The 10,410-nt window shown below is 41.0% G+C and overlaps 1 protein-coding gene across 1 annotated transcript in view; it reads left to right on the top strand.

The window, feature by feature from the left end:
• Window positions 1–513: 513 nt before the first annotated feature.
• The window catches only part of opn5 (opsin 5), a 57,773-nt gene continuing 47,876 nt past the window's right edge, over window positions 514–10,410 (top strand). The window contains exon 1 of the mRNA XM_086190238.1: window positions 514–672. The gene's annotated coding sequence lies outside the window, so the exon portion shown is untranslated. The remainder of the gene's footprint in view (window positions 673–10,410) is intronic.

The raw sequence follows: 10,410 nt of genomic DNA, 5'->3' as shown, positions 1-10,410 counted from the left end.
ATATATAGCACAGTAGTATTTAACAACACAGTATAACAAGAATATAGCAGAAATAAACATACATAGGATTTAAAAACAGGTGTGAAATATATGCTCTCTCTTTATACGTACATATTTCACACATTTATTCGTAGAACTCTCTATTTCTACTTAATTGTCAGTTCATTTCTCTCTTCATCCTTGATGTCTTTGCTGATGACAAAAGGGATCTTGAATCTTGACTAGAAACCAGAGAGGTGATAAATGAAGTCAGTGTTCTTGATGCAACCACTGAAGTCGCCCCCTGTTGCACATTGGGTAGAATGCAGCTTCCAAGCGTTTGCGTTTTTGGTGGGCTTGTTTTTTTACTTTGAAAGTGGAAGTGAGTGGTGTGTTGGGTGACTGACTATATAGCGCTGGGACCGCTACAGGCAGATGAAGTGGAGTTGATGCAGCGGATAGGCGTCGGGGAGAGAGAGAGAGAGAGAGAGAGAGAGAGAGAGAGAGAGAGAGAGAGAGAGAGAGAGAGAGATCGATCGCTGCAGCTGCATCACGGGAATATTTTTAACCTCCTCCTGTTAGCCATCGGGACCATCGCTGCTTGTTTTCTTCCAGTTTCTTTCTCCCAGTGGAACAGTTTATTTGTGGGGACTTAACTCTCGCCCGGAATGACTGATGACCGATGATCACAAGGTGAGCGAACCCCTTCAATCTTTTTCTCCCAGCGCATCTCTGTATAAAAACAAACAGACAGACACAAACACACACACACACACACACACACACACACATCTTTAATACTGTGAATGTGCGCACTGAAAGTCCCTTAAAGTCAGGCAAAGACATACAACTATTTTTTTTTCTTTTGCATGAGAAAGTTTCTTCTCGTCAAACAATAACTAGTATTACTGAAGTTGTAGTAGAGAAGATGGTAATATGATATTCTTCAAAACCACTGGATGCTTTTTTCTCGGGTTTGACGTTTTGTATAAATAGACACACAACTTGAGATGTCACAATGACACAATTCAGCACCGGAAACACTCGGCATGTGTTGCTGGGAAATACTTTATAACCTTTGAGTCGTTTTAATGTTGCCTCTCATTTTGTCTTTGGCTCTTGAAAACCTCCGCCTGTAAAAATAATGACATCAACTGCAAAACGAACACATTTCCTTTTCCTTTATTGCCTGACCTTATAAATAAAGAGAATTATTATCAGCTACAGAGCAGAAATGTCAACCCCTCTGTCAGGTTGATTTTAATCAAGGTGACAACAGACAGGACAGAGCATTTTATCAAACACCCAAAAGAAAATGTTTCAGACTTCATTTATTCAATGGGCTGGACGTTATTCGCAATATAATTTGTAAAATGGTCGTCGAAAAGCTAGTTTAGAAATTCAGCTTCAATCAACTGGAGTTTTACTGTGGTTTGTACAGTTGTGCAGTAAGTACTAGTATTAGGAATCGCTGGGATTCAAAATAAAAGTCCTCTTCAATCTATTTATTAATCAAATCATCACATCTAAAATAATGTTCATCAGCAATTTTGTAAAATAAAACAAATATCCTTAAGTATTAAACTGTCAAACCTTTACAAAACTACTAATACAACACATACATTCAGTTATTAAGAAACTTATGAGCGCTGTACTTCACAAATTATACTTAGGTGATTTATACTTACTTGTACTACACCATTTGATTTAAACATCTTTTAAGAACATTTGGATATTTCTGCCTTGCGTCGGAAGGTACGGTATCAGTACTTCACGTCATTCATCTCAATATTGCACATTCACCACTTACTAAAAAACAAAGCTAAAGCTTAGAATGAATTTATTACACCATGAAGATGTACTTTGTCCACTAGGAGGTGTAGAAAACTGTGGAGTTGTAGAACCAATAAACCTTGAAAGTTCAAAGTTGACTCCTTTTACACTTGAAGAAGTATCACAGTGTACTTTTAGAAACTCAAGTGAATCAGGTATACTTCCAAGCTCATTACCTGGACTGACATGTGTGAGTGCATTAATGAGGGACTTCGAGACCACAGCAAGACAAACAGGGTGAATCCAACAAAACAAATGCCACAGCTGAACATTAACCGACTGCAGTATTCCTATGTCATGAAATAAAAAGTAAACTGGGAGTAGAGTGAACTGGTCTTTTCCAAGACTGCTCACATTGAAGCAACCTCCTCCTTACTGTCCATCGACGTGAGAATGGGAGGTTATCCTCCTCTGCCCAGTTCATTACTGAATCACACCCTTCTGTCCAAGGAGATAAAACTCAACAGAAACATTTAGAGCATAAAGTCTGAGATACGACTTTAGGAAGTGTACTGATGGACATCAATACAATAAATGTCCAAGTAATTAACATGGCGTCCTGGGAGTCTGGCGACTCCTCTTGAAAGACCTTGAAATGCCCCGTTTTGGCCGGCGTCGGTTTTTTATTTTAATTTTGGCTTGTCTCAGTCCTCAAATGTAGATGATGCAGTTGAAAAGCCGAGGTTATTTATATGTAAATTCTGCCCCTAAGGTGTTATGTTGGAATGGGCAGTGCACTTGAGGCATCGTCGCTCAAGCACTCAAATTAAAGTCAAGAGGTGGGAAAAACTGTTTTCTGACTCATTCTGAGGTCATCAGAAAGGGTTTGGCGATCACAACTTTGCTTCATCATTCATTCACTCATTCATTGTGAGTTCGTGGTCAACTGTTGCCAGTGTTTGGATGCCTGATATGTGATGCTGATATCAAGTATTTATTTGTAATAAGAGCACATGCAAAAAAAAATTGCCAATCACTAAATTGCCAATCACTTATTAATTCATGGTTGATAACTAAACTATAAAATTTGTTAACTATCCATCCATCCATCATTTTCTTCCACTTATTCATGTTGGGGGGGGGGGGTGGGGTGGAGCTATCCCAGCAGCTACGGGCGAGAGGCACGGTTCACCCTGGACGGGTCACCAGTCCATCGCAGGGCCAACACATAGAGACAGACAACCATTCACACTCACAGTCACACCTACGGTCAATTTAGAGTATCAATCAGCCTCGTCCCCTTTGGACTGTGAGAGGAAGCTGGAGTACCAGAGAGAACCCACGCAGGCACAGGGAGAACATGCAGACTCCACACAGAAAGATCCTGTGCCCGAGCCAGGACTCAAATCCAGAAACTTCTTGCTGTGAGGCGACAGTGCTGACCACTGCTCCACCGTGCAGCCTAATTTGTAAACTTAAGAAAAGTAAATGCTAGCATGTACAGTAGCATTATTACAATCGTCATTTTGACACACTAATGCATTTTTTTCATTGAACAGAAAAGTATTAGAAAATAAAACGTGCATTATTTCCGCTTCCTAAAATAGCTGCACTCTGCTATAATCCCTCACACCTGCAGAATGCAGAATGGTGAAATGGACACAAGGGGGAGAACTGAGGTTGTTTCACAGCAGCCACACTGATGAGGCAGCCTGCAGACTCAAGAGTCCGCAGGCTTTCTTTGTTCAGGTTTTGAATCGCGCGGACATCCACCCATTCTATCAAAATGCGACTGATTTATCCGTGTACCTCTACTGCCAGTGTGAAGTTTCATATTATACCATCAAATCATTTATTCGGTGATTATTTTTTTGTACGTGCATGAATAGAAATGTAAGGAAACGTAGACGTTGTTCATGAGCAGAAACAGTACGTCTGCTGTCGTCCAAAAGCTGGAAGGTTTTTCTCCCTCTCATTCTTGAGCAGGCAAACTGAAACCTCATTTACAACCCCAATTCACACTAGTGTCTGGTGGGACAAAACAAAGTCAACATTTAGTCATCTCAAAGGTTAAAGCATCGCCGACAGACGGACGTTCTGCAAATTCTCCATGAGCTTGAATCTGGTTTAATAGTTGACGTGTGACCTTTCCTTTCCATCGCCCAATTAAACGATCACTGGATGGCGGTTACCTCATCGTTTATTGTTTTGAGAATGATCCTTATTTCCTGAACTTCCAATGAAATCCCGGAGTAACAACAACAGAAGGGGGGTTAGTTAGTCTCTATCTGGCTCACAAGTACAGAGGGTAGAACCTCTCCAAGGTCATGATGAAGTATTGATCTGGTGAAAACATAAAACTCTGTTGAGTTGATCCATCAAAGTGGGTCAGAACCATTCCTCAGTTATATCAAATCCTGTTCCAGGTACCAGCAAGTAGAAATCAAGCACAAGTGACGTAAAAATCTTGTCCAATTTTCATCCCAGTCATTCCCTGCAATCTTTATCTGAAAACTTTTCATGACAGGACAGATCTTCAGATCTCGGTCCCTTCTTAATCTCGCTTCAACTCAACTTCGTTCTTAAAGCTTGAAATTTGCAGTTGAGCTCGTCAGCAGCTTTGAAAGCGAACCCTGAAGCTGCATGAACTCCGATCTTGTGTAAAATCACAACAGAAGAGTTATTCATCTTAAACCTGCAAGCTGTACACTTTAACTCCAGCCAAGCCAAAGGTTGCTTTGGTAGATGCAGTTTCATTTGTGTGGCGCCAAATCCCAACAAAAGTTCTCTCATAACTCTTTACTAGTAGAGCAGGTCCAGCACCACACTCCTTCAATGAATCTACACCCAACAATCCTCCATCAGCAAGCACATCCTGCAACAGAGGCGAGGAAAAACAGTCGCAGGGGGAAGCGAGCTGGAAAACAAGGGAAGAGACAAGGACAGATGAGGGAAAGAGATCAAAAGAAAGAAAAGAGGGACAGAGACACTGAGACAGGGAAAGGAGGTTGAGAGGAAGACAGGATGTGAACACAATGAAAGGAGAAAGACAAGTAGAGAGAAAGACAGGGATGGAAATAAGACAGTGACTTCAGTACACTGGACTATTAGGAAAACAAGAAGAAAAAAGTTAGAGATTTTGAGGACAAAGTCACAATATTACAGAATTTTGCAAGAAGAAACTGCGACTGTTCTGGAAAGGAGACCGTGTGGCTGCTGGTCCTTCTGTCCTACTGTAATATAGTCATTTTTATCATACAATTACAACTTCTCTCTTGTAATAGTAAAATATTTTTCATGTAAAATTATGACTTTAGTCAAAGCCTATTTTACTCATCATGAGTCACAACTTTGTTCTCGTAATATTCCAACATTATTCTCATAAAAGTACGATTTTATCTTAAAAGTCTCAAAAAAGAAAAGTATCTGCAATGTGGCCTTGATACTTGTCATATTTTAGTAGAATTTAAAAACAAGTTTGTTTGGTCAACACTTGAGTACAGCAGGTCTGAGATCAGTTTTCTTCCTCAACACCTGGATCCTGCACCTCAAAGCCCTCCCGCCTATCACATGCTAACGCTACGTCACACCTAACAGGATAGGCCGAGGGCGAAAACCGCAAGACTGTAGTAGCGGAGGGGAATGGGATTCTTTGATTTTTCAGATGAGTTTTTGTGGAGCTCTGACCTTTTGTTATTTATTTTAGTTTATTATGATTGTTAAATGTGACCAGCATTAAAAAGATGTTTTAAGATTCAGTAGCAATCAGGACTTTATTTAAGTGCAAAAACTTGATATTATTTATTTTGATAGTATTTATACTGTGGTTGACTGTCCGGTTTTGTTGGCCTCTGCTGCAGTCATGCTGTAGTATGTTGAACAAACATCTTATGACAGCACATGACCACATCATCATATTTCCAAATCTCCAGTCAACCTTTGGCATTGACTTCTTGTAGGGCCTCATGGAATCACACCTCTTCTAAAAAAAACCCAAATCCAAGCACCCCCCCTCACACGCACACACACACGTGCACACACACACACGTGCACACACACACACACACACACACAACTTTTTGCACAACAGAAAAACAGAAAAAAAAAAAACAGCAACAAGAAGACAAACTGCCGCCATGGCGGTCACGCTTGTCAATTGGAGGTCCGCCATCTTGTCTGCAGCGAGGTCCTGCTCACCCACTGTGGACCTGAACAAATACACAGAAACAGATCCCCTCAACTGGCCTCAATCGTCTGGTATTTTAGTTCTTCCAAGTAACGTCAATCTCTGAAAAACACTGTTCATGAAACACAACCAAATCCTGCTGCACAAGGCCGTACAGTTGAAGTCAGTACGGCGCCGCAACATGGCGTAAAGAAAGATGTGTCAGGCGGGAATTTACGTCAGTCGGCTTTGGATTTACAATGCAACTTTGCTTCCTTGAGCGATAATCCCTGTTATTCTAAATACTCAAGTGTTGCCCACCAATCAAAAATGCGACTGAAAGTTTCTTGTGTGAAGGAGTTTTGAAAAGACATAGCTGCACTGCAAAAGTTAGTCGTATTGTGAGGAGTGGACTTCTTCCTTTAGACGAGTTATATTTGTTTCAAAGCTGGAGCATGATGTTTTTATAGGTAGCTCGTCATCTGTACAAATGTGCTTTTAACTGGTTAGTGAGTTGAGAGTGAGGCATTGCATTGGTATTAGCATCAGCAGATGCTCCTCTTTCAGGTGCTGTAAGTGGTGACAGCCATAAAAAGATCAAGTCATCATGAGCGCCCATTGAGAAAGAAGCGGATGACTGGAGGTTCCTCCCCTCAGCCAGCTCAAACTCAGAGAGTTGCCCGCTCATGTGCGGTCCAGGATAACTTGGCCAGCGTCGCCACATGCGCAGCAGAAATGCTCTGATTTTCCGCTTGTGAATACAGTTCTGTGTGGCTGAATCACGCGCGCACGTGACGCTGAGACCCTCATCCCAGTCCGGTCAGTTGTTTGTGAATGTGACTGCGAGAGAGAGAGATAGAGGGAGACAGAGAGAAGCTGAGTGGATGGTGGGTGTCTTCACTCCTGCAGGCAAGGCAGGGCTTGGAGCGTTGTTGCTGTAGTTGTGTAGGCGTCACACATTTCTATCATGTTTACATGCAACTGCTTTTGTGTAAGTCTCTAATTTCCGTACGTTGTATTTGTCTCTTGTGTTGTTGTTGATCTCACCTGCCAAATCTATAACTTATTCAACATCACCTGTCTGTTTTACATTCTCCCTGTTTAATAATCACTTCCTACAACGTATGTATCTGCAAAGAAACAATCGCGGTGTTTTTAGGAAATATGCTTATTGGCTTTTGCCAGAAGCAGACGAGAAGATTTATACACTGTGCTGCATTCGGTCCAACGCAGACTGCTAGTTAGTTGTACATGCATGCTCGATGTAAGCAGAGTTGTGTGTGTGTGTGTGTGTGTATGTGTGTGTGTGTGTGTGTGTGTGTGTGTGTGTGTGTGTGTGTGTGTGTGTGTGTGTGTCTTAACACTCCTGCTACTAGATGTTAGATGCTGCCCTGCTGGATTGGAGCCCAGATACTAGAGTTAAGACTATTGACCGTTGGTCCCAAACAGACTCTCTTTGAAAAGGCAATTTAACATCTGAGCAAGCAGGAAAGACTTATTTTTCTCAGATTCTTTGTGGGCATTAAGACATTTTGAACTCTGAGTCCCCACTGAAACCAATCACAGACTTGTGAGATAATGAACCTTAAAAACAGTATGTCATAAATTACAGTTTGCTCATACTGTTTTTCAAATGTTGATTATTTCTGGTGGCGTATTCAGTTTGAAACTCTAGAACTGTATAGTGTAATGGTACAGTATATATTTCTGCTTTTAAGCTTATTATACGATAAAAAATATTACATTTTCACATTACAGTCAAATTTGTGCGCAATGGACTACGCATTCAATACGTGTACCCTTGTTCAGTATGCGACCTGTGAATGTGCTTCAACATTTGAGTAGTACATCATTTTCAGAAAGCTGCATACTCCTTGAAGGAATGTAACTGTGGCAGCACTTTGATTTTATAGACGAGTCACTGATTTCGGATAATGAAACATCCTACTAATACTTTTTATCATCTTGTGTTAGCGTGAAAAGATTGCTAAAAGTAATATTTTACGCCAAACTGAAGTACCTGCCTGCCGGGTACTCCCATCGAGGTGTTTTGAGCTCACAAAGATGTTTTTTCCCCTCCTTCATTCTGTATTTGTGGATCCAGAATGCAGAAAGAGCAAATCATGTATATTTAGCTTAAAGATAATGGTAACTGAAGGCTAAAAACAACGTCCAAAAACCTCTTTTTACAAACTGTCAGTCAGCTCAAGCTCTCCCATAGTGCCTTATTGTATCTGCATGTACAGACTTTAACAAACAAGTGGTCTATAGAGTAAGAAATACTAAACAAATCACACAGAAGAGTCTCATTAATCATATTTTACGACATGTTTAAGTGCATGATTTAGTTGACAGTTATTGGGATTCTGGATGACGTTGGCTGCCGACTGGAACAGAAAAAGGAAAATAGAAAAGGTTGGCGATGGAACAAACTTGTGAATATTTAATGGCCACATTTCCCTGGCTAACAAAGGTAGTGTTATGAGTTAAAAGTGCACATTTCAGAAGGTCTTTTTATTGTGACCCGTCTCGTATGGTTCTGCTCTTCAACTAGCACGCGGATGCGCCACACCTGTCAGATGGATGGAAGTTACGATCTCTCTGACAAATATTTTCATGCTTTTGTGGACAACATCTTATAGAAAGAGACTGTTTGTTTGTGCTTACTTGTACAGATGAAAAGTGGAGTGAAATCAGAAATGCTGCATTCCTATTTTTGATCAGTGTAAAAGTGACAGGAGAGACACTTGTATTTGTCTATTAGCGGGATCGTACTGTCCTTGTCCATGACATTTCAGGTCCACAATCTATACGATTGTTTGTAGGATAAGCAGGGCAGTCAGTCAGGGTCTTGGGGTGACCTTCCTGTTCTCAAATGGGGACGGAATGGAATAAATGTGTTTCTGATTTACTCACAACTCTGATTGTGTTGAGCAGCTCTACCAAGCAGAACGTACTGGGAATAGAAGAAAACCCTTGCCAGGCTGCTCTTGTGTCTGATAACGTCGCACCATGAGGCAGTGTAAAAGCTGTGTGCAGTTAAATTAGATGAAAACCCACAGGCACATTTGGGATTGTAAAGATTGGGTGGCGTTTCATTTTCCTGAAGATTGGCTGTTGAATACAGTCCAGTATTTGCTTCAAGGGTGGTTGTGTGCTGTCTTCCCATCGTGTGTGGTCAGGGAGGGTACTGTGGAGCTCATTGATGAACAGAATGAAGGAGCTGCAGGGGATTAAGCACATCTTCAATTCACAAAAAAAACAAACAAACAAACTGAGGGTTTGAACAGAAAATTCAAAAAGATCTTTAAATATTGCCAATTGTATATAAACACTTCTAAATACTAGTGTTTTCATTTCTGCATCGATTGGGAATAATCCGGATTTTCAAGTCAGTTTCATGTTTTTGAATGCTTACCAGCACGAGAAATCATTCAAGTAACAAAATAAAGAAGATTTAGGTCATAAAGTTGACTACTGAATTAGTGGGTTTCAACCCACCTGACTACAAAAGATCCAAACTATTAAACGTCCTAAAATACAGAGTCAAACTAATTTTGAAAATGACTCTTAATTTTGTTGAAGTTGTTGTTTATCTCTTTCAAAGGTACAATTTGTTTCTCAGCTGAACAATCTTGCACCTCGTACCTCACTGACAGAGGCCAGCGTAGTCCCAGACAGCCGGGATGTCCACCAGGATTTCCCAAAACAAGGAAAGCTTACATACTTAGCTTGCGCTAAAATGTAACTCTCTTTCTACAAGTCAATCAGCATTACATGTTTTATCTTTACCTGGAGCTGTCAAGTCACATCTCAATTATATGGTGCCAAATTACAAGATAGTTAATAATATAATAAAATAATGTAGATAATTAAATCTTAAAACTGAATTTAAAGAGACCCAACAGTTCTCTCACGAGGCTCCATCAACTGGAGACAACTCTCCTTTCTCTCCTCCCTGTCCTGTCTCTCTCCTCCATCCCTTATCATTCAGGTTGGTCTCATCTCCTCTTGTCACTGTTGTGACTCTTTGCCGTTGTCGTGTCTGTGTTGAAAGTGGACTGAGGAGCAGGAACGGTTTATTTCTAGTTGCTGTACGAGTTGCAGACGCTGTATTCATGTCTTGCCTCTGTTTTGGAACGATGGAATGCTAATAAAATCACGTGCTGGTGCGGCATTCTGCCAGCATTGTGTGGTGCTGTGAAAACAAGCAAAGCGTCATGATGGTGGGGTGATCAGTGTGGTTTGAATGTAATCTGATAAGAACATGAGGTGTTGTGGATCGTAAGAATCCTGTCACCTCCTCCGGACCACGAACAGCACCCTCGCCTTGCTCAGTATGAACCCTTGACTGTGTGCTCTGCCTCAGACTCCAAAATAGTGCTGCATGAACTGGTAAAAATGTACAATTGCGACAAGGCAAGGCAAGGCAGTTTTATTTGTAGAGCCCGTTTTCACAAACAGTTTGTCTCCAGGCTTCATGGCATCATAAC

Source organism: Aulostomus chinensis, chromosome 20 (assembly GCF_037954235.1).
Source record: "Aulostomus chinensis isolate RoL2024-O1b breed Wild chromosome 20, RoL_Achi_v1.0, whole genome shotgun sequence".
NCBI classification, from domain to species: Eukaryota; Metazoa; Chordata; class Actinopteri; order Syngnathiformes; family Aulostomidae; genus Aulostomus; species Aulostomus chinensis.
Note: the sequence above shows the minus strand (reverse complement) of the source record. Positions and strands in the feature narration are given on the sequence as shown.